The 24,254-nt window shown below is 39.7% G+C and overlaps 1 protein-coding gene across 2 annotated transcripts in view; it reads left to right on the top strand.

The window, feature by feature from the left end:
* The first annotated feature begins 651 nt into the window (after positions 1–651).
* The window catches only part of ITCH (itchy E3 ubiquitin protein ligase), a 126,787-nt gene continuing 103,184 nt past the window's right edge, over positions 652–24,254 (top strand). Inside the window, exons 1-2 of one of the 2 annotated variants that reach the window (XM_034641270.1) lie at positions 652–794; positions 4,685–4,748. The gene's annotated coding sequence lies outside the window, so the exon portion shown is untranslated. Of the gene's footprint in view, positions 795–4,684; positions 4,762–24,254 lie in introns of both variants that reach the window. The other variant, XM_019796585.2, reaches the window with a different exon arrangement.

Genomic DNA, 24,254 nt, shown 5'->3' with positions numbered 1-24,254 from the left:
ATTAATTCTCACAAACAGCCCATGAAGAAGTTAAGAGGGTGGACTCTGAAGCCAGACTGCCCGCATTTGTCTCCAGCTTGTGACTTGGTTTATGCATCCGTAAAGTGAGGCTAATGGAGGTACTCTCCTCATAGATTTGTTGTGAGGTTTAAAGCTTATTGATTAGCTCTTCGAACACCTGCCACGTTGGCACCACTTATATGTAGGCTATTTTCATCATCCTTAAGCGCACCCTGTTAAAAGGTGGATTTGAACCCAATCAATTTAACTCCCGAGTGTACTTGCTTAAAGACTATAAACTATAATCCTCAGTGGTTCTGAAGTGTGATCGCCCACCAGGAGCACACCAGAGTTAGAAATGCAAATTATTAGATCCCATCCCGGATCTGCTGAAAGAGAAACTCTGCGGGTGGGGCCCCTAAGTTTCAACAAGTCCTTCAGTTGATTCTGATGCACACTAGCGCTTGGGAACCACAGCTACAGTCTTTAGAGGTTCGGGGGTGGGGGATGCTTTAAAAAAAAAACAAAAAACAAAAACCCTAGAGCGGCCGGGAGCAATCCCAGAGTCCCTCCCACCTAAGGGCGAGCAAACTCCAGTTTAGAAGCGTTCCCCCGCTCCTGCCCACATTCCCGGCCGGCGCGCAAGGCCTTCTGGGGTTTGTGGTCCACTTCCCTCCCGAGCCGGAGGCGCTTGCGCGTTGGCCGCCAACTCGCTCTAGTCGCTGTGATCGGGGCTCGAGACCGGCTGCCATCTTAGTCGAGGGACTGAAGAGTCGCCGCCGCCCCGAGTCCCGGTAAACATTCGCGGGCGGACTGGGGGCAGTTCTGGGTACAGGGGGGAGCCCGCACGAGAGTGTCCGAGGAGACCCAGGGGTGAAGGAGTGCGGCGCGTGGGCAGAGGACTCCAGAGCCGCTACTGCTCTCTCTTACCTCACAGCCGGTGCCGTGGGGGGCGCGGGGAGCTCGGGCTAGTGGCCGAGGGGTGGGTTGGCCGGAGGCGCCGAGCAGCCACTAACTGGCCGGGGTGTGGGGAGCCCCTCGCCTTGCGGGCGCCGAGTTGTGAGAGGGCTGTGCGGTGCCGGGCGCCCGCAGGGTCCGGCCCGGCGCCCCTCAGCCCCGCCCGGGGGCCACTCTCCCGGGGCCCGGCCTGTGCGCGGGGCCCGGCGGCAGCGGCCGGAGCGGCCGACGTGGCCCTGTGAGGGGCGGCGGCCGGGCCCACCTGCTACTCGGCTGGCCTTGCCGAGACTTTTTGGAGCCCTCAGTCGCAAGGCGGGCCCAGCACAGCGGCTGCCTCCTCTTTCTTCCACTCCCCTCCTCCCTCCATTGTCCCCCATCGTGGTGGTCTCGGCCCGGGCGCCCTTTTCCGCGCCCGCTACCGCGGCGCCTTCGGCACCTCCCGGCGCCGAGTTTTGCAGACGTGGAGCTGTCACTGCCCTCCCTCGTGAGTGTCCTTTTCTTTAGCAGAGAAAAGAAAAAAGTAGCCGTGAACGTATTCTAAGGGTCGAAACGTGATGAGAACATGACTTAGTGTGAACTAAGTGGGGATCTCAAGTTTTCAGACATAGTCCCGGGCCACGACGTAAAGAGAAACGCCGGGTCTCTCCGCTCAAGGTAGACGTTGGGCCTAAAGTTAGAGATGTAACCAGGTGAACGTGCAAATTACCCGCAATTCACGATTCCCCAGTAACAACTCAGCTTGTTTGCTTGCTTCTATTCACCTCTTAATCTTGTTACATTTTCTGTCATAATCCTACAGCGTCAGTATACTTTTTTGGGAGTGAGGGCTGGGGAAGGAAAAGTGGAATTTTTTTTCCTTTGGAAATTATTAAGGCACTGGAGCTAGCCACTTATCATTGCACTTACTTGGGGTCTCCCACATCTACTGCTAATAGAATTCGATTTTAAGGAAATGTGTAAAGGCAGTGTATTTCCATCCTCAAAATTGGCTAAGGATTTCTCAACTGAAATAAGATTCTCAGGGCAGATAATGCTGAGAGCCTGCATTAATGTATTCATAGATTTACTCAAGGTACAGTTACCAACAGAGAAAGTAAGTTTTTTGGGTGTGAATCCAGAAGGAATTCCTTCAGCATAGGAATCAAGTTCAGTATAGGAATCAAGTCAAAAAGGATATGAGATAAAAAACGAGTGCAGAATACTTTTTCACAGTATTCTAGAGGGAATCATTTCTAAATTAAAACACATCTGTGCACCTATTGGAAGAGATAAACGAATAGTTCCCAAAATTTCCCATTAGAATAATTAGGGGAGCTTTTTAAAAGTAGAAATTCCAGGGTCTCCTTTCCTGAGATTGATTTAGTAGGTCTGCTTTGGCCCTGAAGAATTTATTTTTAAAACATGCCTCAGGCAGCTTTCATGGTCTTGGGAACCACTGAGGCATCAATACGGTGAACCTATGAGGAATGCTCAAAAAGCTTTGAGACAGAAGTGACCAGTTCTGTCTGGGGTTTGGCCATGTAAGGTGGCAGGACCTACCCCCAGTCCTAAGTTGGGTCTTAGATGATGAGTAGGAGTGTGATGAGGATGGGGAAAGGGAAGAACAGGGCAGACAGAGGAGACCCCTTAATGCTGTGTGCAAATGCAGACGATTGTGCGAGAAAAAGGATTCATGGAGCAGGAAGTGGGATGGGGAAGGAGAGCATTGTGGGGTGTGAGGTCAGAAAGGTAAAAGGAGGTAACTATATGAAAAGTTATAAGTATAATGCTAAAAAACTTGAGTTTTATATTAGCAATAGATTCAGATTTTAATCAGGGAAGTGATATGAATTACGTGTGTGTTGTAGAAAGATGGCTCTGGTGATGAGAGGGAAAGGATGGAAGAGTGGCTATTGCAGCGATCTAGGTAAGAGGTGAAAAGGCTTGATGTTGGAGAGAGGCTGTGGGGATTGGATTTAGTTCTTTACTAGTGCAATATTGTTGCCATATTTTTGGATGAGAATTTTTAGGGCTGTACTGAGTAAAAAGGCTCTTATTCTATAAAAAGAACCCACTAGCAAATCTGAATAATTTTGCCAGGTCATATATATATTAATGGTATCAGAGTATATTGTTCATTAGCACTTTTGAAATATTAGAGTCAGATTGGCTGCAATTTGGAGGAGAACTTGGAGATTAGACTGCAATTTATGACTATCAACACTATTGATCTAAGCTTGTTGGAAGTGTTTTTCTCTCGTACTCAGAAACTTGGTATTAGAATTTTAGAGTTGAAAGAGATTGCAGAGATTATCTCGTCCACAGTGGCAAATATATTTTGGTTTATGGACCAACTCTGCTTTGAAGTAGCTGCCAGAGCACTGTATTGAGAAGGATTTTGGTCATATGTGTTCTCTGGGAAAGTGAGTTATGATTGAATAGTGATGCTTCCTATGGACACAGTATCTAGTAGGTGACATATGTGCCAGGTATATGCCATCCTTAGACTAGTCCAAACTATTAGTTTTCTGTTTGTTTATATAAAAAAAAATCCTAAGCAGGTTCAGTAATTTACTTAGAACTAGTTAAGAATTAGAGCTAGAGCTAGAATCAGAACTGAGTTTTGTAACTCTTAGTTTGTTATTCTCCAGTGTGTCAAGATGAATGTGGGCTGCTAAAGAGCTTTTGGTATTAGACCAAAAGAAAAAAGATATTTCTATCTAGCCTGTGCCTCTTGACTATTTAGGCAAGAGTTTAACAAGGAACTTTGGCCTAGAAGTGAATTTTGTTGTATTTATTCTGGCTTAAGAAATTTGTTGTTAGTATTGATAGGAAATAGTCACCTGCTTGTGGGTTGTTTTGTTTTGTTTTTTTCCTCTCACTTCCTTGTTCCTTACCCCTCTCTCAATTTTGGGTTTTCGGGATTGGTTTCCTTCATATGAGTTAAGGCAAAAGTGTATAAAGTTATTTTTTCCTGTATTTACAGCACCTCGCCAAATTCTAGGCTCATAATAAGCTCTTAGTAAAGGCATGTTGATTTTTATGGCTGTACATGATACTGGTTTTGAGTTAACATAAATTAGCGGGGTGGGGGGGGCTGTGCAGACTTGAAATGCAGCATTATCTGGTTGGTAGATCTGCCCTCAGCTAAAAATATTGGGTTGGAAATAGCCTCACAACTAGTAGTCATTAACCAGGAGCTGTTCCTCCTTTAGTCTAGCAGTGCACTGTCCTTGGAAAACTGCTGCCACCTCAGCTTTTTTTCTTTTCAGAACCAAGTGTACTCTGATTCTTGAAGTGCTTTTTCTTTTCCTATCCTTAGGAGCCTCCCAGGTTGCAGGGACCATTCTTACATTGACCCCAGTAGGTAGAGTGTGTATTTTATGGCCATCTTCATTTTGCCATGTAGCCATCATATCCAGGTGGGCATTACCCCATACTTTGTAGGATTCATTTTCCCTGACTCACCTTATCCTGCCTGCCCCATCAAAAATTGTCTATCCCCCCAAATTATCCCATGAAACTTTTTATTTTATTATTTTTTAAAAGTAATTTCTGTGTCCAGTGTGGTTTTTGAACTCATGACCCCAAGATGAACAGTTACATGCTCTACCGACTGAGCCAGCCAGGCACCCTTATCCCATAAAACTTAAAAAAACATTGTGCTGTCAGATTCCCAAGGTCATTGCTAATCTGATGTGTTTAACCATAGGAATAATATATTAATGGATCCTCCTTCTCCTTTCAGGTAACATGCATTTAACAGTGGCCTTCTGGAGACAACGCCTTAACCCAAAAAAGTGACTTGAAGGGTGAGAACTTCAGGTATGGCGGCAGGCCTGTGAAAGAGATTGGGGGGCAGGAATGGTGCAGAGGGTGAGCTCTGGTCATGTAACTGCTGTGGGGGAGGTATTGGGAAAGAGGATGTTGATGCTGACTACATCAGTTGGTTGAAATAGGCATTTTCCACTTGGATTTGAAACTCAGAGTCTCCTCTATAAGGATTAGCCTGTGACCCACACTTTGCTCTCACTTTGGGTCTTCTGACTTTTCTGTTTTTGTTTTTCTTGGACGTACACACATTTTTCCTACTGGCGCTATTTTATAAACATTTATCTCTATATAGTTGTCCAGATATGTACATTATGGTTAAAAAGTGTAAGACGTAAAAAGAAGGCAACATGCAGTGGAGAAAGAGAATTTGGAAAGAAAAGGTCTGATTTGATTTTGCCACTGACAAACTGTGTGACTTTTGGCAAGTCATTTTATATTGCCTGGTCTCAGCTTATAAATCTGTAAAATAGACGTATTGATTCCTACCTGCCTTCCTGACGTTGTTGTGAAGATCAAATAGAATAATACATACTAAAGCTTTAGAAAAAAATGAATTCACAACTTAAGACATTATCTAAGTCTGTAAGGTGGGAGAAGTTGGCGGTAATACTGAGAAGGAAAACATGAGGACAGGACAGATTGACTTTAAAGGATCAGGAGAGAAAAGGAAAACTACTGATTAAGAAAAAAAAGTAGAGCATGAAAAAACTCAAGCAGAGTAAAAACTCAAAAGAGTAAGGAGTGAATGAAGTAGAACTAATGAATTGGTAGGTGAGAAAGCTGAATAGGGTAGAGAGAGGTCCCTTTTACTAGCTCTAACCTTGCAACTCTTACTTGTCATTGTCACATAAATGTCCTCTCCATACTTAGATTCCAGTCTTCACTGTAAACATCAGTAGTATTATTCATACCACTGTGTGACCCTTTGTGTTTGGTTTGTATTTTTGTTAACTAATTACCCTATAAATGCTTAGAGACCAAGACTATGATTTGCTTGTTATGGTGTCCCAGGCCGTTACTATAATCAAATGTGTGCCTGCTCTGTTCTTTTTTATAATTCTGGAGAGAAAGGAAGGAGATAGGGGGAGCTTTGTGAGAGATAATAGGAAAGGAAGTGGCTAAGAGGGAAAGTAGATAAATAAGACATGGTAAGAAGAAGAATTCTCAAAAAAGTGAAAGGAAATAAATGAAAATGAAAAATACATAGAGCAAAAATGAAGGGGAAAAGGAGATGGTGTTATCTGCAGTAAAGGAACAAGGCAGCTTTCATTTTTTTCATGGTGATATAATACCTCACAAAAAGTTATGTGCTGGGAAAGATAATTCTTCATACCAAGTATCTTTTTTTTTCTTTTTTAAAAGATTTTATTTATTTGACAGAGAAGGGGAGAGAGCACAAGCAGGGGGAGTGGCAGAGGGAGAGGGAGAAGCAGGCTCCCCTCTGAGCAGGGAGCCCGATGTGGGGCTCGATCCCAGAACCCTGGGATCATGACCTGAGCCGAAGGCAGGTGCTTCACTGACTGAGCCACCCAGGTGCCTCCATACCAAGTATCTTTAAAATATTTCTAAAAGTATCCACTACATCCTGAACTTACAGAGTAGTTCTTCGTGGAAAGGAAACTAGGGCAGCATTCAGGAGATCTGGATTCTAGCCTTGGTATTGCTTGTTACTTAGTATTATCATCTTGGGCAGTTCACTTAAATACACTCTGGGCCTCTGTTTCCTCACTGTCTATTAAAGGTATCAAACATGATGAGCTCTCCGTTTTCTTCTAGCTCACTCTTCGATTATATTTTGTGTGCTATGTTGTCTTACTAATTTCTCAGGGCTTTGTTGGTATCAGAATATAAGATTGGTCTTGGAAATATAGTGGAACTTCGTAATATCCATTACCTTATAAATGAGAAGCCATTGTATTTTAAGTTCGACCCTAAACATTGGCAGAAAGAGAGACTTGTAGAAAACCTAAGTATAGAAATGTTAAGTTTGTAATATTCAGCAAGTATTTATTGAGCTCCTGTTGTGCTAGGTTCCAGTGGGTACTTAATATAAAACCCCTGTCTCAAGGATTTTGTGTTTTTGTCAGGAAAACAAACTTGCTCACCGGTAATTATTGTAAAAAGCAAGGTGATAAGTGCTATAATAAGGATTGCATTGCATTGCATTGCAATTTAAGGTAGTAACTTTAGATTTCTTGGTTCTTTTAACATAATTGAATACGTGCTAAGTGCTGCTGTATGCTAGGTATTGCAGGGACTCATGATGAAAAAAAAAGCTCCTGCTCTCAAGAAACTTGCAGGTTTTTTTTTCATGTCTGGAAACTGCTTACCCTAATAGATTTACCCTTCTGTCTCAGGAAAGAAGTTTATACTGTATCATCACTTCATAGTTTTAAAATAAGAATTCATCTGCATATTGAGCTTACCTCACTCCAGAAATGTTTAATAACGTACTTGCTTTCTGAGAAAATGTATATTATTTTGTTGAATCTGTAACGTTTTCTCTGTCAGTGACAGAAATTTTTCTTTTCGGTTAAGGAAAAAATCCAGATGCTCTCTGGATGGCATGTTCAGGTGAACTTTGGTTTGCTTCTTATTCATTCAGAGAAAGGGGGATCTGAAATTTAGCCTTGATTCTTCGTTCCAGGGAATCAGTTCAGTTTGTCACAGAGGAGAGGATGCTAGTCTGAAGGAATCATATTGTAGGGGTTAACAGTGTGTACTAGAGTTAGATTGTCTGGTTTTGAATTTTGGCTCTACTGTGTACTGGAAGTATGACCTTAGTCAAGTTCCTCATCCGTAAATTGGGAATAGTAATGGCATATATCCACAGGGCTGTTGTATGGATTAAATAAGATAATGTATTTTTGCTTGAACAGTTGGCTCACAATAAGTATGAAGTGTTCATTGCTTTTATTGTTTTATTATCATCATTACCACCAACCTTGTCTTAAAATTATTGTCTCAGTTCTTTAATTCATTAAATAAGCTTATCTAGGGTGAGCATTGTAAATTTAAATGGAGCGTTTTAAATAGTAAAGATCAAATTGAGACTTAAGTAGAACTAAGGAATTCATGTTACTCTAATGGGGTAGCGGTTAAGCAGCTTTGACTTTTTTAAAAAAAAATTAAAGGTAAAATTGACTGTTTTAACCATTAAAAAATACATAATTCAGTGTTGGCTCACTTGATCTAGTGGGGAGTATAGGACCAAGTGTGGCCTGAACATCTTAACTTTTTTCTAAACAGAAGCTGGGAATCCAGGTTTTGTGAGAAATCGTTATTTTTAAATGTTGGCAACTTTTGAAATCATAATATAAACACTGTGGGCCAAGCAAATCACCCCTGCGGGCAGAATTTGTCTTGTGTGTTGCCGCTTTGCAACCTCTGTTCTGGAGCTTGACTTTTTGCATCATAACCCATGCTCCCTGCCTTCTGGGAAGAAAGTCCTTACCCACATAAAGGTTTAAAACAGTTCAGGCAACACCTCAGAGCAGTCTAGGGCTGAATGAGAGGTATGCAGAATAATTATTAAGGCAGAGAGGAGGAGGGAAGTTATTTAAGACGGATTCAGAATGGGCAAAGGTATGGAGGCAGGAGTGGACTTGAGATGGTGGTAGGTAGTACAGCGAATAGATTAGTTGGAGTTTAGATTAGTCTGAAGAGGGTCTATATAGGCCTGGAAATAGGAGAAAGTTTGGAAAAGTTAAAAGACCAGCCTTCTTGTTTTGGGATAACCTTAGGTCCTATTGGCTGACACGATAAAATGGTATTTTGTGGTGATTTATTAGGTAATATTGAGGCCTGCAGTATTTACCAGGGTTGGTAGGGTCTGGAGGCAGGGAGAACAGGCTAGGGAGGTAGGTGGTAGTGGGAATGGAAAGGAAGGGACAAAAGCTTGTATAAGAGACAAAAGCCTATATGTGGGTCACCCTGTGATAGTGGGACCCTGCAATAGATAAAGATAGACAATTTTGAAAGCTTTTCCCGTATTCATTCTTTTGCAAAAACTGGGGTATGTGAGAATAATACTATTATCCCTCCTTTTTTGTGTTGTAGATCTTGCTTTATCACTCTTTCTGCCCCAGCGCCCTCCTTAATGATGGATCACATACATAGTCTTATGATTTCCCAGCTTGCACAAATAGAATAGAAAAAATAAGAAATAAAGTAGTTCAGCTGCTTACCACATTTCTAGTTTTGGATTTTTGGTGATCTCAGTTAACCTCTGATAAGTTTCATTAGACTTTATACATGGAATTTTTGTATTTACTGAAGTTTGGAAACACAGTTCGCTCATGGAAAAGATGTAGAATTTTGCTGCAGAAACTTGACACAATAATTAATTCATGATTTAGAATGTTTAAAGAAACTGATAAACGTTGTAGAAAGGTGGAATGCGTTTATTCTGTGTAACTTGAGAAAGTGATTTTTAGGACTTTATTTTCACCAGGCCTTTTGTCCTGTTTATACTGTCTCATGAGAATTTTGACATACACGGGGAAGTTATTCCTTATTCTTGGCTAAAATGCCAAGTATAGTTATTGTAAGTAGTCTTTGGTAAGTAAGCTGAATAGTATGTTAGGTGTAGCCTGAGTATTAAGAATAGTTGAGATGCAGCAATATTTCCCTCATTGATGAGTAAAAGTACTGAACTGAGCCTCTGAAAAGTACAAAAAGTTGCTGCCTCAGGGAGATGCAGGAATAGGGTCAAATAGATTTGCGCTAAATCTAAATCTCATTTAATGGAGAAGGGATTTTTTTTTTTTTTAAAGCATGGTCTAACCTAGTTTTTGGAATTCATTTATTCTGAATATTGAAAGGGATTTTCAGGTTCATTTAATTATAGATCTGCTTTGAGGGGTGCCTGGGTGGCTCAGTTGTTAAGCGCCTGCTTTCTGCTCAGGGCGTGATCCCAGATCCTGCATCAGGCTCCTCTTCTGGGAGCCTGCTTCTTCCTTTCCCACTCCCGCTGCTTGTGTTCTCTCTCTCGCTGGCTGTCTCTCTCTCTGTCAAATAAATAAATAAAATCTTTAAAAAAAAATTATAGATCTGCTTTGGAAGTGGGAAGGTAAGGAACATGAGAGAGGGATTAGCCGGATTTGTTTCTGTGGAAAGTCAGTAGTCAAAAGGAAACCCCAGATTATCTTTTTCTGTTCTTGAATTTTTTGGAGGAAAGCTATTTACTACAGGTCTTAATTAAAAACTATATTCTGTATATATATTGAAATGTGCAGAACCTAGTTACTACTGCTTTTCATTGTCTAGAATGTTGCTGACATTTATTTGCTGTCATCTCCTTGCCCTTTGTCTTTGTCTTTGAGGGTTTTGACTTTATTTCATTTTGCTGTTTCAGGAGGGAATGGAGATGGAGTGCTTATGTTCAGTCAGCCCAGTTAGTTGATTTTACTGTATCAGTTGATGTTTTCATCTCTAAGGGAAAATGAAAATGATTAACTTATCTGTTCTGATTGTTTTATTTATTTATTTATTTTTATTTATTTATCTGATTCATTTATTTGACAGAGAACAGGAGAGCACAGGCCAGGGGAGCAGCAGAGGAAGAAGCCCCCCTGGCTGAGCAGGGAGCCTGATGCAGGGCTTGATCCCAGGACCCTGGGATTATTACCTGAGCCAAAGGTGGTTTTTAACCCACTGAGCCAGGCAGGCACCTCTTCGTTTCTTTCTTTTTGTGGTAAAATACACATGATGTAAAAGTGACTGTTGTAAACGTTTTTAAGTGTTCACTTTAGTGACATTAAGTACATTCACTTTGGGACGCCTGGATGGCTCAGTGGTTGAGGGTCTGCCTTTGGCAAAGGTCCTGATCCGGAAACGGGCTCCTTGCTCAGCGGGGAGCCTGCTTCTCCCTCGTGCCTGCTGTTCCCCCTGCTTGTGCTCTCTCTCTCTCTCTCTCTCTCTCTCATACATACATACATACATACATAAAATCTTAAAAAAAAAGTACATTCACTTTGTTGTGCAGTCATTATTACCACTGTGCATCTCTAGAATTTTTTCATCATCCCAAACATTCCTCTGTTGATGGGCAGTTAGCTTACTTTCACCTTTTGGCTTTTGTGAATAATGATGCTATGAATGTGGGTGCACAAATAACTGTATGATTCCCTTCTTTTAGTATTTTTAGGTATATTCCCAGAAATGGAATTTCTGGTAATTCTGTGTTTAATTTTTTGAGGAACCACCATACTGTTCAGCAGCAGCTATACCATTTTACATTCCCACCAGCAGTGCACAAGATTTGCAGTTTTCTACACTCATACCATTAGTTATTTGCTGGTTTTTTTAAATAATCATCTTAATGAGTAAATCTGTATCTCATAGTTTTGATTTGCTTTTCTCTAGTTAATGATACTGAATGTCTTTTCATGTACTTATTGACTGTTATTAGTATATTTTTTGAGAAATGTCTGCTCAAGTCTTTTCCCATTTTTTAATTAGGGTTTTTTGGTATTTGATGTCCTAATTATTTTGTAGGCTTCTGCGCATATCTTTTCTGCCTCTGAGTCTACTGCTCTTCTCCTTTCCTGTTGTTGACAGAGCAGCTAGAACCATTCTCTCCAGTGTATAGTCCCTCACTAAATGTTTGATAAAAAGTTAAAAGTAGGGCTTTCTGGAAAGGTAAAGGTTGGTTGGGGCAAGATCTTCATTATATTTTTCTCTAGTTTTGGAGTTCCCTGTTCTCTAACCATTTACTTGGTGGGGTAAACATTTTTTTTTTTTTTTTAAGATTTATTTATTTGAGAGAGATCAAGCAGACACGGGGGAGAGGCTGGGGGGGGGGAGAGAATCCCCAAAGCACTGAGTGGGGAGCCCAACACAGGGCTCCATCCCAGTACCCTGAGATCATGTTAACCAGCTGAACCACCCAAGCACCCCTGGTCAGGTGGACATTTATGAAGGATGATGCTTTTAGGGAAAGAAGTCAATGTGTCATTTAAATTTCATTTCAGAGAAGGAAAATATAGGATCTTCTTAAAAGAAATTTGATTCTTCTCTGAGAAGCTTGCTATATTGCTGTTTATCTAAGAAAATACAAGTCAGCCTGAGGTATCCAAAGAAGGATTTTACTTTTTGTGATTCCAAAGGAAGAAAATCTTTTCAGTGATTCACTTTTTTTTTAAAAATAATCTTTATACTCAATGTGGGGCTCGAACTCACAACCCTGAGATTAAGAGTCTCATGCTGTACCAACTGAGCCAACCAGGTGCCTCTCAGTGATTCACTTCTTATTTAAGTTTTCATTGTGTAATGATTTGGAATTTCTTATTTTGAGGCTGCTATTTTTTAGGGTTTTTTGTTTCTGTTTTAGACTAGAGGGATTAGGAGTGATCCTAGACTCAGTGTATATGTTATTTTGAAAAGGACCAACCTGAATAAATTCAAGTATAGCAATGACATAAGTATATTTTGGTTTTTTTTATTTTTAAAATTTAAATTCAGTTAATTAACATATAATGTATTATTGGTTTCAGAGGTAGAGGTCAGTGATTTATCAGTCTTATTAATACCCAGTGCTCATGACATCACATGCCCTCCTTAATGTCTGTCATCCAGTTACCCCATCTCCCCCCCCCCCCCCCCCCCCCGCCCCGTTTCTTTGTTTTCCTGTTATCTTTTTTGTTTCCTTTGAGGAACCATGGTTTTAAATCATGAAATTAATGTTGAGCAAGGCTAGAGATCTCTGTTTTTGGCCACATCTTTTGTTGTGACCTTGGACAATCCATTTTGATTGGGGTATTATTGAGTTGTGAGAATTCTTTTAAATTCTGGATATAAGTCTTCTATTAGATATGCATTTACAGATATAATCTTCTAGCCTTTTGGTTGTCTTCTCATTTTCTTAATAATGTGTTTTGAAAAGTGGAAGTTCCTAATTTTGATGAGGCTTAATTTCTCAGTTTTTTCTTTTATGGATTGTACTTTTTGTCATATGTAAGAAATCTTTGCCTAACTGGGCAGTCCATTTAACTTTCCTGGATTTCCATTTGTTTACCTGTAAGAACAAATGAGATGTGTGTGTATTTTGACTTCTGTGCAATAGTATTTTTATTGAGTGCCTGTTTGGATTCAGAGTAAAGGAGGTAGTCTTGGGATAGAATACTAAGATGAAAGTCTGCAGACCCATATTGGAATATAGAATTGGCTCTGCTTTCATAATGCTGTTTGTTTCCTAATGGGTAAGTGGTAATTTGTCTCTCCTCCCTTCCCCAATTATTTAGGGCTCTTGGATGTAAATGATTCTCGGTGATTTTTTTTCTGGGCTTTTATACAATCTGAATAACAATGGTTTTTTTTTACTCCTTTTAATAAAAACATAAATTTCTTTATAAAGTGTACATACATGTTACTCAAGAACTCATTAGTATTGACATCTAATTTATTGATAGTTTTTAAATTATGTTCAGAAATGATCTGAGGTTGTTGAAAGGATGGGGATGGTGGCTATCAGGATTTTGTATTTTGAGGACAACCCCATGGATTGTATTAAGAGATGGTCAGAAATGAGTTTCTTGGGAGCCAGAAAATTCAACTTTATATGTAATTAGGTTGTGTAATTTCACACAAGCATTGTTTGCAAAAGAGAGCAGTATTTATCATAGCATAATGGTAGTTATATTTATTGTGGCATATCAAATCATTTAAATTCTAGCAGTAAATAGTCAAAACCAGGAAACAACTTGTAACAGTAGTTAATATTACAATGTTTCTTAGCTGTTAGGGAGAACAGAGAGAAAATTGCCTTCTGAAGTCACGGGTACAGAGTTCAAACCAGCAAATGAATGCTCATAGTTTGATTCTAGTGCCAGTTTCCTTAAATTCTGTTGTCATACAATTGAACCTTGAAAGTTACATCTTTCTGTTTTTCTGTTTGAATAAGATAATTGTATTTTTATGCATTTGCTTTAGATCCACACACATACATTTGGTTGGAAAATGGGAAGGAGCTTTCAATGATCTGAGATCATTTACGTGATGTTCAGAGCCAAGGTGTCACTTTTGAGAGGGAGAATGGTCTACACCCTACCTCTCTGTTTAGGTAACTTTTTCTAGAGATAAGAAAGCAGTTTTTCCCCATCAACAGTGGGGGGATTTCCCCACCATCCATTTCCTTTTATTTTATTGAGAATGTTATGGAAATGAGTATTTACCTTCTACCCCAACCCAGAAAACTCGTATCCCCTCTGATAATAATTTCAACTCATACATCAAGTTCAGTTCCCTTGCCATCATTAGTAGAGAATGGGATCAAATATTGTTCCTTCTAGTTTGCCTCTGCTACTGTGACTGGAGAGAGCAGGATCTAGTTTTCAAACCAGCTGGGTAGTGTGGCTACTGGTTGCATACACAAGAACCATTATCACCTCCATGGTTCTACTTCCATCTGGATTGAGGCTCCATTCTTCACAGTAGTGGCTGGTGAATGAATACAGACTTTTAAAAACTGATCCTTTTAGATATAACTGTTTCACTTGAGTGGTGGTTTGAGAACATGGCTAAGGGGCCCTGTCCAAAGGAGACTACTCAGTATTTACAGTTACTCTGTGTGTGTCTGTATTGTATTGTATTTGTTTTTTAAAAGATGTATTTATTTGAGAGAGGGTGGGGCAGAAGGAAGGGAGAGAATCTCAAGCAGACTCCCCACTGAGTGTGGAGGCCAGCTCCGCTCCATCTCAATACCCTCAGATCATGACCTGAGCTGAAATCAAGGGTCAGACGGTCTAGCGACTGAGCCACTTCCATATTTTAGTAGGGCTGTTTGAGAGTTTGACCTCATTAGGTTTTACTTCTCTGAACACCACTGTGTACTTTAGCTTTTTGAGCTATGTACTTGTGCTTCGACAAGCAGTTTTTCTCCTTGCCCGTTTAGTGTGGATTTTTTTTTGGTTTGTTTTTGTTTTTTTTTTGAGAGAGAGAGGTGGGGGGAAGAGTAGAGGAAGATGGAGAGAGAGAATGTTAAGCTATAGTGCAGAGCTTGACTGTGCAGGGCTGGATGGGGGACTCAGTCTCACAACCCTGAGATCATGACCTGAGCTGAAATCAAGAGTCAGACACTTAACTGACTGAGCCATCCAGTTGCCCCTACTGTGTTTTCTGAAATGTCTTTTTGATGGCGTCTTTGAAGAATTATAGGCCCATATTAAATTATTGAAAAGTTTTCTAGGTCAAAATAGAAGATGTGGCCTATAGAAATAATGGATTATGTTAGATATGTATTTCTGAAAATAAACCAAGCAAATTTCATAATATCCTGACTAATAATTTTTCTCTAAATAAGATACATGTTTTAAAATAAGGCTAATGTAGTTTGCTGTTTGTTGCTTATGGGACAAGATATGACTGAAATGATCTTGTGAAATGTGTCTTTCTCTTTCCACATCTTTATTTCTGTTGCCTTTCAGGAGATGTTAAGGTTAGTTTTTACCTCTGGGAGTGTTTTAGCGCCTCCTTTCTACATTAGACATTCTGTCACATTTTTCTAGTGTGATAGTAAACATTACTCAAAATAACGATATAAAAGTGTTACGAATTGACCCTATTTTAAGTTTCTTTGTAACTGACAAATAGGTAATAGATGATTTTAATATTGTACTATATTTTAGATTCAAACTGATATCTTCAGTGGTTCAAGTCACAGTGGTTTACCAGGTGAAGATAGAGACTCCACTGTACTTGATGGTGAAAATGTTTTTTAAGATCATGTAAAAAAATCCGTTATTTTTTAATTTTATTTTTATTTTTAATTTTTTTTAAAGATCTTATTTATTTGTGAGGGAGAGAGCACAAGCAGGGGGAATGGCAGGCAGGGGGAGAAGCAGGCTCCCCGCTGAGCAAGGAGCCCAGTGTGGGACTCAGTCTGAGGACCCTGGGATCATGACTTGAGCCGAAGGCAGATGCTTAATCAACTGAGCCACCCAGGCGCCCCTATAGTGTCTTGATCTAGGATAGTCTGGTTGCCTTTTTAGTTTTTCAGTACATTAATTTTTGTAATGAGTCCAGGCCAGTTGACTTGTAGAGTGTAACACATTTTGAGTATAATGATTTGCTCATTATTAGATTTGGACAAGAATACTAGTTTAGGGGACATTGTATACATATTTATTTATTTTTTTCATCGTATTGGGAGGCACAATAATGGCATGTTGTCATACCAGTGGTGTTAGCAAATTTATTTACTTGGTTAACATGATACTATTACAGCACTCCGTTCTAATAGTATACTTTTCCCTTTGTGACTAATAAGTAAAATGTGGGGTAAAACTTTGAGACCCTATAAACATCCTATTTTCCAGTAACTTTTTTTTTTTTTTTTAAAGATTTTATTTATTTATTCAACAGAGATAGAGACAGCCAGCGAGAAGGAACACAAGCAGGGGGAGTGGGAGAGGAAGAAGCAGGCTCATAGTAGAGAAGCCTGATGTGGGGCTCGATCCCATAACGCCGGGATCACGCCCTGAGCAGAAGGCAGACGCTTAACCGCTGTGCCACCCAGGCGCCCCTCCAGTAACTTTTTATCCATTGGTTTTAATATTCTACTAGTTGTCTATTAGTGCGTAACAGATTATTCCCAAATTTAGCTGCTTAAAACAACAGATATTTTTTATCTTGTATAGCTTCTGTGGGTCAGAAATTCAGAAGTGGCTTAGCTGGATGGTTCTGACCCCGAGTCTCATTAAGTTGCAGTCAAGATGTTGGCCAAGGCTGCAGTCATCTGAAGGCTTGATTAGGGTTGGAGGATCAGCATCCAGGGTGTCTCACTGGCGTGGTTGGCTGTTGTCAGGAGGCCTCAGTTCCTTTCTACATAGATCCCCCTTTTATTTTATTTTTTTAAGATTTTATTTATTTATTTGACAGAGGGAATTTGAGAGCATGAGTGAGGGGCAGAGAGAGAGGGAGAAGCAGACTCCCCGCTGAGCAGGGAGCCCCATGTGGGGCTCAATCCCAGGACCTTGAGATCATGACCTGAGCCGAAGGCTGACATTTAACTAACTGAGCAACCCAGGGGCCCCAGTTCCTTGCCACATACACCTTTTCATAGGGCTGCTGGAGTCTCTTCACAAATTGGCTGCTGGCTTCCCTGAGAGCAAGTAACCTGGGAAAGTGGCATCATCCCCCCCCCACCCCGTTTTTTTTTTTTAATTGTGGTGTAATGCATACAGCAGTAAAGTTTACTACTGTCATAACCATTTTTTTAAAAAGTATTTCTTTTTAAAGATTTTATTTATTTGTCAGAGAGAGAGAGAGCACAAGCAAGGGGAGTGGCAGGCAGAGGGACTTGAGCAAGGAGTCCAACACGGGACTTGATCCCCAGACCTCAGGACCATGACCCAAGCCGAAGGCAGACACCCAGCTGACTGAACCACCCAGGCATCCCCCATCGTAACCATTTTTTTAAAAGATGTATTTATTTATTTTATCTATCTATTTATTTATTTTAGGGAGAGTGCGTGATTCGGGGGAGGGGCAAAAGGAGGAGAGGGGAAAGAGACTCCTAGCTGAGTGTCAGCCTGACGTAGGGCTTGAGTTCAGGACCCAGAGATCATGACCTGAAACTAAGGAACAGATGGTTAACCAGCTGAGCCACCTAGGGTTCCCCATCATAACCATTTTTAAATCTATGGTTCAGTGGTGCTCAGTACGTTCATATCATTGTGCAGTCATCACCATCATCCATCTCTAGAACTCTTTTCATCTTGCAAAATTGAAACTGTACCCCGTTAAACAGTAACTCCACATCCTCTCCTCAGCTAAGCCCTTGGTAACTATTGCTGTACTTTTCAGTCTCTGATTTTGACTACTCTATGTACCTTGTATAATTGGAATCATCTTTTTGTGGCTGGCTTATTTCACTTAGCATAATGTCCTCAAGGTCCATCCATGTTATAGCATGCGTCAGAATTTCCTTCCTAATATTATTCCATTGTATGCATATCACATTTTGCATATCTATTCATCCATTGATGGACACTTGGGTTACTTCCACTTTCTAGCTTTTATGAATATGCTGCTATGAACTTGTGAGTACAAATACTGGACCCTACTTTGAATTCTTTTGGATATATAGCAGGAAGTAGAATTACTGGATCATATGGTAATTCTATTTTTACATTTTTGGGGAACCACCATACTGTTTCCCGTAACAGCTATATCCTTTTACATTCCTACCATTGGTGCACAAGCGTTATGATTTCTCCACGTCTTTGACATTTGTTACTATCTTGGTTTTTTTGATAGAAGCCATCCTGATGGGTGTNAAGATTTTATTTTTATTTATTCAACAGAGAGAGAGACAGCCAGCGAGAGAGGGAACACAAGCAGTGGGAGTGGGAGAGGAAGAAGCAGGCTCATAGCAGGAGAGCCTGATGTGGGGCTCGATCCCATAACGCCAGGATCACGCCCTGAGCTGAAGGCAGAGGCCTAACCGCTGTGCCACCCAGGCGCCCCCTATCTTGGTTTTTTTTTGATAGAAGCCATCCTGATGGGTGTGCGTTGGTATTTCATTGTGGTTTTGATTTGTATTTCCCTAATGATTAGTGGCGTTAAGTGTCTTTTCATGTACTTACTGGCCATTTTTTTGAGAAATGTCTGTTCAAGCACTTTGTCCATTTTTCAGTTAAGTTTTTGTTGTTGAGTGTTAGGAATTCTCTGTATATTCTGGGTATTAATCCTTTAGATGAATGATTTGCAAATATTTTCTCCTATTTTGTAGGTTGCCTTTTCATTCTGTTGATAGTGTCTTTTGCACAAAAGTTTCAAATTTTTGTGAAGTCCAGCTTATTTTTTTTCTTTTGTTGCCTATACCTTCGGTGTCATTGGACTCATTGCCAAATCCAGTGTTGTGAAGCATTTGTCCTATTTTCCTCCAAGAGTTTTATATTTTTAGGTCTTAACATTTAGGTCTTTGATCCATTTTTAATTTTTGTAAATGGTGTTAGATAAGGGTCCAACTTTATTCTTTTGCAAGTGGACATCCGGTTTTCCCAGCACCATTTGTTGAAAAGACTGTTCTTTCCCCATTGAATGGTCTTGGCACCCTTGTCAAAAATCATTTTACTTTATATATGAGTTTATTTTGGGGCTCTCTATTCTAGTCCAATGGAATAAGTTTGTATGTCTTTATGCTAGTACCACAATGTGTTGATTATTGCAGCTTTGTACTAACTTTTGAGATCAGGAAATACAAGTCCCCTAACTTTGTTCTTCTTTTTCAAGATTGTTTTGGCTATTCAAGGTCTCTGGAGATTCTATATGAATTTTAGGATGGATTTTCTGTTTCTGCAAGAAACATCATTGGGTTTTTGATAGGGGTTGCATTGACTCTGCAGACTGCTTTGGGTAGTATTAACATCTTGATATTAAGACTTCTAATTCATAAGCACAGGATGTCTTTCCATTTATTTGTGTCTTCTTTAATTTCAGCAATGTTTTATAGTTTTCAGTGTTACAAGTCTTTTACCTCATTGGTTAATTCATAAGTGTCTTAGTGTTTTTGTTTTGTTTTTAAAGATTTTATATATTTGAGAGAGAGAGAGCGAGAGAGAGAAAGCAGGAGTGGGGGTGGGGCAGAGAGAGGGAGAAGCAGGCTCCCTGCTGAGCAGAGAGGCCGAGTGGGGCTTGATTCTAGGATCCTGGGATCCTGACCTGAGTGGAAGGCAGGCACTTAACCTAATGATTTTGTACGTGGATTTGTTTTCTTAATTTTCTGTTCGGATTGTTGGTTGTTAGTGAATGGAAATGCAGCAGATTTTTGTGTGTTGATTTTTGTATCTTGCTAGTTTGCTGAATTTATTCTGACAGTTTTTGTGTGTATGGAATCTCTAGTGTTTTCCATATATAAGATCTTATCTTCAGACAGAATTTTACTTCTTCCTTTCCAATTTGGGTGCTTTTTATTTCTTCTTCTTGCCTAATTGCTTTGGTTTGGACTTCCAGGACTATGCTGAATGGAAGTGGTGAGAGTGGGCATCCTTGCCTTATTACTGGTCTTTCAAGAAAAAGCTTTCATTCTTTCAACATTAAGTATGATGTCAGTTGTGGGTTTTTCATATATGGCCTTTATTAACATACTGAGGTCGTTCCCTTCTATTCCTACTTTGTTGAATGTTTTTATCATGAAAGGGTGTTAAATTTTGTCAGATGCTTTTTCTCTATCAGTTGAGATGATTGTGTTTTTTTTCCCCTTCATTCTTTTAATACGGTGTATTACATTGATAAATTTTTGTATGTTGAACCATCCTTGAATGCCAGGAATAAACCCGCTTGGTATATAATCCTTTCAATATGCTGAGAAATGCCTATTCCTACCTTCAAACATGTTAGTTTTTGCTTCATATATTTTGATGGTCTGTTACAAAGTGTGTAAATGTTTATAATTACTGTGTCTTCCTGCTGTTTTGGACCTTTTATTAATATTGTAACATCTTTTGTCTCATAACCTTTTTTTTTTTTTGAAGATTTATTTATTCATTCATTCATTCATTCATTCTCAGTACTCAACGTGGGGCTCGAATTTTGACCCTGAGAGCAAGTGTCACATGCTTCCCTGACTGAACCAGCCAGGCTCCCCTGTCTCATAACCTTCTTTGATTTAGTCATTTTGGGGGTGCCTGGGTGGCTCAGTTGGTTAAATGTCTGCCTTTGGCTCAAATCATGATCCTAGAGTCCTGGGATCAAGTGCCACATGGGGCTTCCTGCTTGGCAGAAAGTATGCTTCTCTCTCTCCCTCTGCTCCTCCCCCTCCTCGTTCTCTCTTTCTTGCTCACTTTCTCAAATAATTAAATCTTTAAAAGAAATAAAGTCTGTTTTGTGTGACTTTAATAGACTTACCTCAGCAGTCTTATGGTTATTATTTATAGTTTACATGGTATATCTTTTTCCATCCTTTTAGCCTATTTGTGTCTTTGGATCTAGAATGAGTCTCTTATTGACAGCATATGATCAGATGATGTTTTAAATCCATTCTGCCAGTTTCTGTCTTTTGATTGGAGAGTTCGGTCCATTTTCATGTAAAGTAATTACTGGTAAAGAGGGACTTCCTCACTTTACTCTGTTTTCCATATGTTACAGCTTTTTTTTGTCATTCATTTCCTTCATTACTGTCATTGTATTTAATTGATACATCGTCTTCTCATTTCCTTTTGTGTATATTGTGTAACTATTTTCTTTGTGGTTACCATGGGGATTAAATTTAAAGTCCTAAAGTTATAATATTCTAATTGGAATTTATAACCACTCAATTTCAATAATATACAAAAGCTGTTTCTTTACAGCTCCATCACTACCCATTTTAGTTGTTGATGTTACAAAATTACATCTTCGTACATTGTTATGGCATTGCTTTTTATGACCTTGCCTTGGAAGTCACATACTGTCCTTTCCTACCACATTCTGTTCATTAGAAGTGAGTAACTAAATCTGGCCTGCATTCAAGAGGCAGGTTATTAGGTTCCATGTTTTGAAGGGAGGAGTATCAGATAGTTTGTGGATATATTTTTAAATGCCATCATCTATTGATGATTCTTGCCTGACTCAATTATTATATTAGAAGTTGCAAAATAATGATTCTTTCATTTCTTCTTCATTTATTAAGCTCAGCTAAATTTTGAGGGGAAACTCAGTCCCCATGACCAGCCTCCAAATACTATTCTCAAAGCAGTTTTTAAAATTACATTTTATTGCTTTTTCTTATCCCCAAATCTTCTAGTTTATTAGATTACTTAACATTTCTGTGCTTATTTCATCATTGTAAAATGTGGATAGTAGTATCTACGTCATTGGGAGTGTATTAATTTACTGTGACTGCTACAACAAATTACCTCAAACTTGGTGACTTAAAATAGAGAATTTCTTACATGTCTGGAGGCCAGAAGTCTGAAGTCAAGATGTCAGAAGAGCTGCATTTGCTCTAAAAGTTCTAGGGAGAATCCCTCCTTCCTTTTTCCACCTTCTGGTGGCTGTAGGTGTCCCTTGGTTTGTGGCTGCATAATTTTAATCTCTGCCTGCCTTCACTTGTCCTTTGTCTCTCTGCTTTCTGTGTGTCTCTTAACAGGACAGTTGTCATTGGATTTAAGGTCCACCCGGATAATCCGGGATGATATCTTGAAATTCCTAATTATTATCTGTAAAGACCCTTTTTCCAAGTAAGGTCACATTTGTAGGTTTCAGGAAATAGGATGTGGACATAACCATTTTGGGAGCCACTACTCAACTTATTACAGGGAGATTGTATTAAATGAGTTACTACATGTAAAATTCTTTAAAACAGTTCCCAACACATGATTATTCACCAAACTAGTTTTTTTTTGTTTTTTTTGTTTTGTTTTTTTTAAGATTTTAGTTTTAAGTAATCTACACCCAAGTGGATCTCTAACTTATAACCCTGAGATCAGGAGTCACATGCTCCACTGACTGAGCCAGCCAGGAGCCCCCAAGCTAGTTTTTGTTTTTGTTTTTTTGTTTTTTTGTTTTTTTTTCTTTAAGGGGGGAGGGTCAGAGGGAAAGGGAGAGCAAGAATCTTAAGCAGGCTCCACGCCCAGCACAAAGCCTGATACAGGGCTCACAACCCTGAGATCATGACTTGAGCCAAAATCAAGAGTCGGATGCTTAACAGACTGAGCCACCCAGGTGCCCAAACTAGTAATTTTTTATTATGATGATGCTAGTAGTTTATTGCAGCCTCCTGAATTTAATACTTTTTCTTTCATACCATCTTACTTTAGCAGTTTAAATTTCCATACCTATCATCCATAATTAGGGTGGTTTTATGTCATGGTTTGCCTAGTATAGGTCTGGTTTATTCCTGTTGACACAGCATTTCATCTTGTCCCTGTTTACAATCAAAACCATCCCAATCTGTATGAAAAATTAAATGGTCGCTCTCCCATAATTCATCCTACCCTTTATTTTGCTTTTTAAGAAATAAATCATTGCCAAATGTAAAATAAGTGCACACCCTTCTATTTGAATTGTAAGAACTTCAGAATAGGTTCTAAGTATGTTAGGTTGGTACTTCAGTGTAAGTTTTCTTCATGTAATTTAGAGCAGAGATCTTACATTACCCTAGTACATATAGCCAGGATTATACTGTGGCTTCTCTGTTAGTGTACTGTTGCTATGCAGTAGATTGTCCTGAAGTTCAGTGGGTTAAAATAGTAATAACATTATCTTCTGCAGTTTTTGTGGGTGAGAGATTTGGAGTAGCTTGGCTGAGCAGTTGCGGCTTAAGGTCTCTCTTGGTATCTGCTGATACCAGTTAGATATCAGGTTGCATTCATTTTTAGGCTTGACAGGGACTGGAAGATTACTTCCAAGGTGGCTCACTCATGGTTAGCAAAATGGTGCTGGCTTTTGGTGGGAGGCTACATATCCTTTTTACCTGGGCATCTCCATAGGACCACTTGAATGTCTACATAGTATGGTAGCTGACTTCTCCCAGAACAAGCAGTCCTAGGGATCAAGGCAAAAATTTGTAATGCCTTTTATGACCTAGCTTTAAATATAGTACACTGTTACTTCTACCATATTCCGTTGGTTATGTAAGCCAACCATGTGTCACTGTCAGGGGAATTATACAAGAGTTTTGAATATCAGGAGGTAAGGATTTTGGGGGGGGCATTTTTTTTTTTAAAGATTTTATGTATTTATTTGTCAGAGAGAGAGAAAGCACAAACAAAGGGAGTGACAGGCAGAGGGAGAAGCAGGATCCTCGCTGAGCAAGGAGCCTGATGCAGGACTCCATCCCAGGACCCTGGGATCGTGACCTGAGCTAAAGGCAGACGCTTAACCAACTGACCTGCTCAGGCATCTCTTGGGGGACATTTTTGAGGCTGGCTACCACAGCTTCTAGATTTCTTACTGGCCAAGAATTAAAATCTTTTTATATATTCTTCTTTCTTAACTCCATCTGAATTCCAGGGGTGCCAACCTAGCTTTTGTTGTTGTTGTTTTTGTTGTTATTTTCTCTTTGTGTTGCCCTGTTATATGTTTTATGTTCACACATTTGTGTAGTTATCCAAAAATAGTTCGCTTTTGAAATAAACATTTTTTTACTTTTTTCACTTAGAAGTTTTCTGCTTTTCATTTGGTCCATGATACTGGTCAGTTTTCTAGGTTACTATTAGTTGTATTATATGCAGAGGCTTATGGGTTTTCTAGGAAGACATTCAGATTGCTTGTGAATTATGGGGTGCCTGGGTGGCTCAATCGTTAAGTGTCTGCCTTCGGCTCAGGGCATGATCCCAGGGTCCTGGGATCGAGCCCTGCATCGGGCTCCCTGCTCCACTGGAAGCCTGCTTCTTCCTCTCCCACTACCCCTGCTTGTGTTCCCTCTCTCACTGGCTGTCTCTCTCTCTCTGTCAAATAAATAAATAAAATCTTTAAAGAAAAAAAAAAGGATTGCTTGTGACTTATAAGTTTTATTTCTTTCTGATGTTTATAACAGCAGAGCTAGGGCTTGGTGCCCA

This window comes from Ailuropoda melanoleuca, chromosome 13 (genome assembly GCF_002007445.2).
Source record: "Ailuropoda melanoleuca isolate Jingjing chromosome 13, ASM200744v2, whole genome shotgun sequence".
Lineage (NCBI taxonomy): Eukaryota > Metazoa > Chordata > Mammalia > Carnivora > Ursidae > Ailuropoda > Ailuropoda melanoleuca.
Note: the sequence above shows the minus strand (reverse complement) of the source record. Positions and strands in the feature narration are given on the sequence as shown.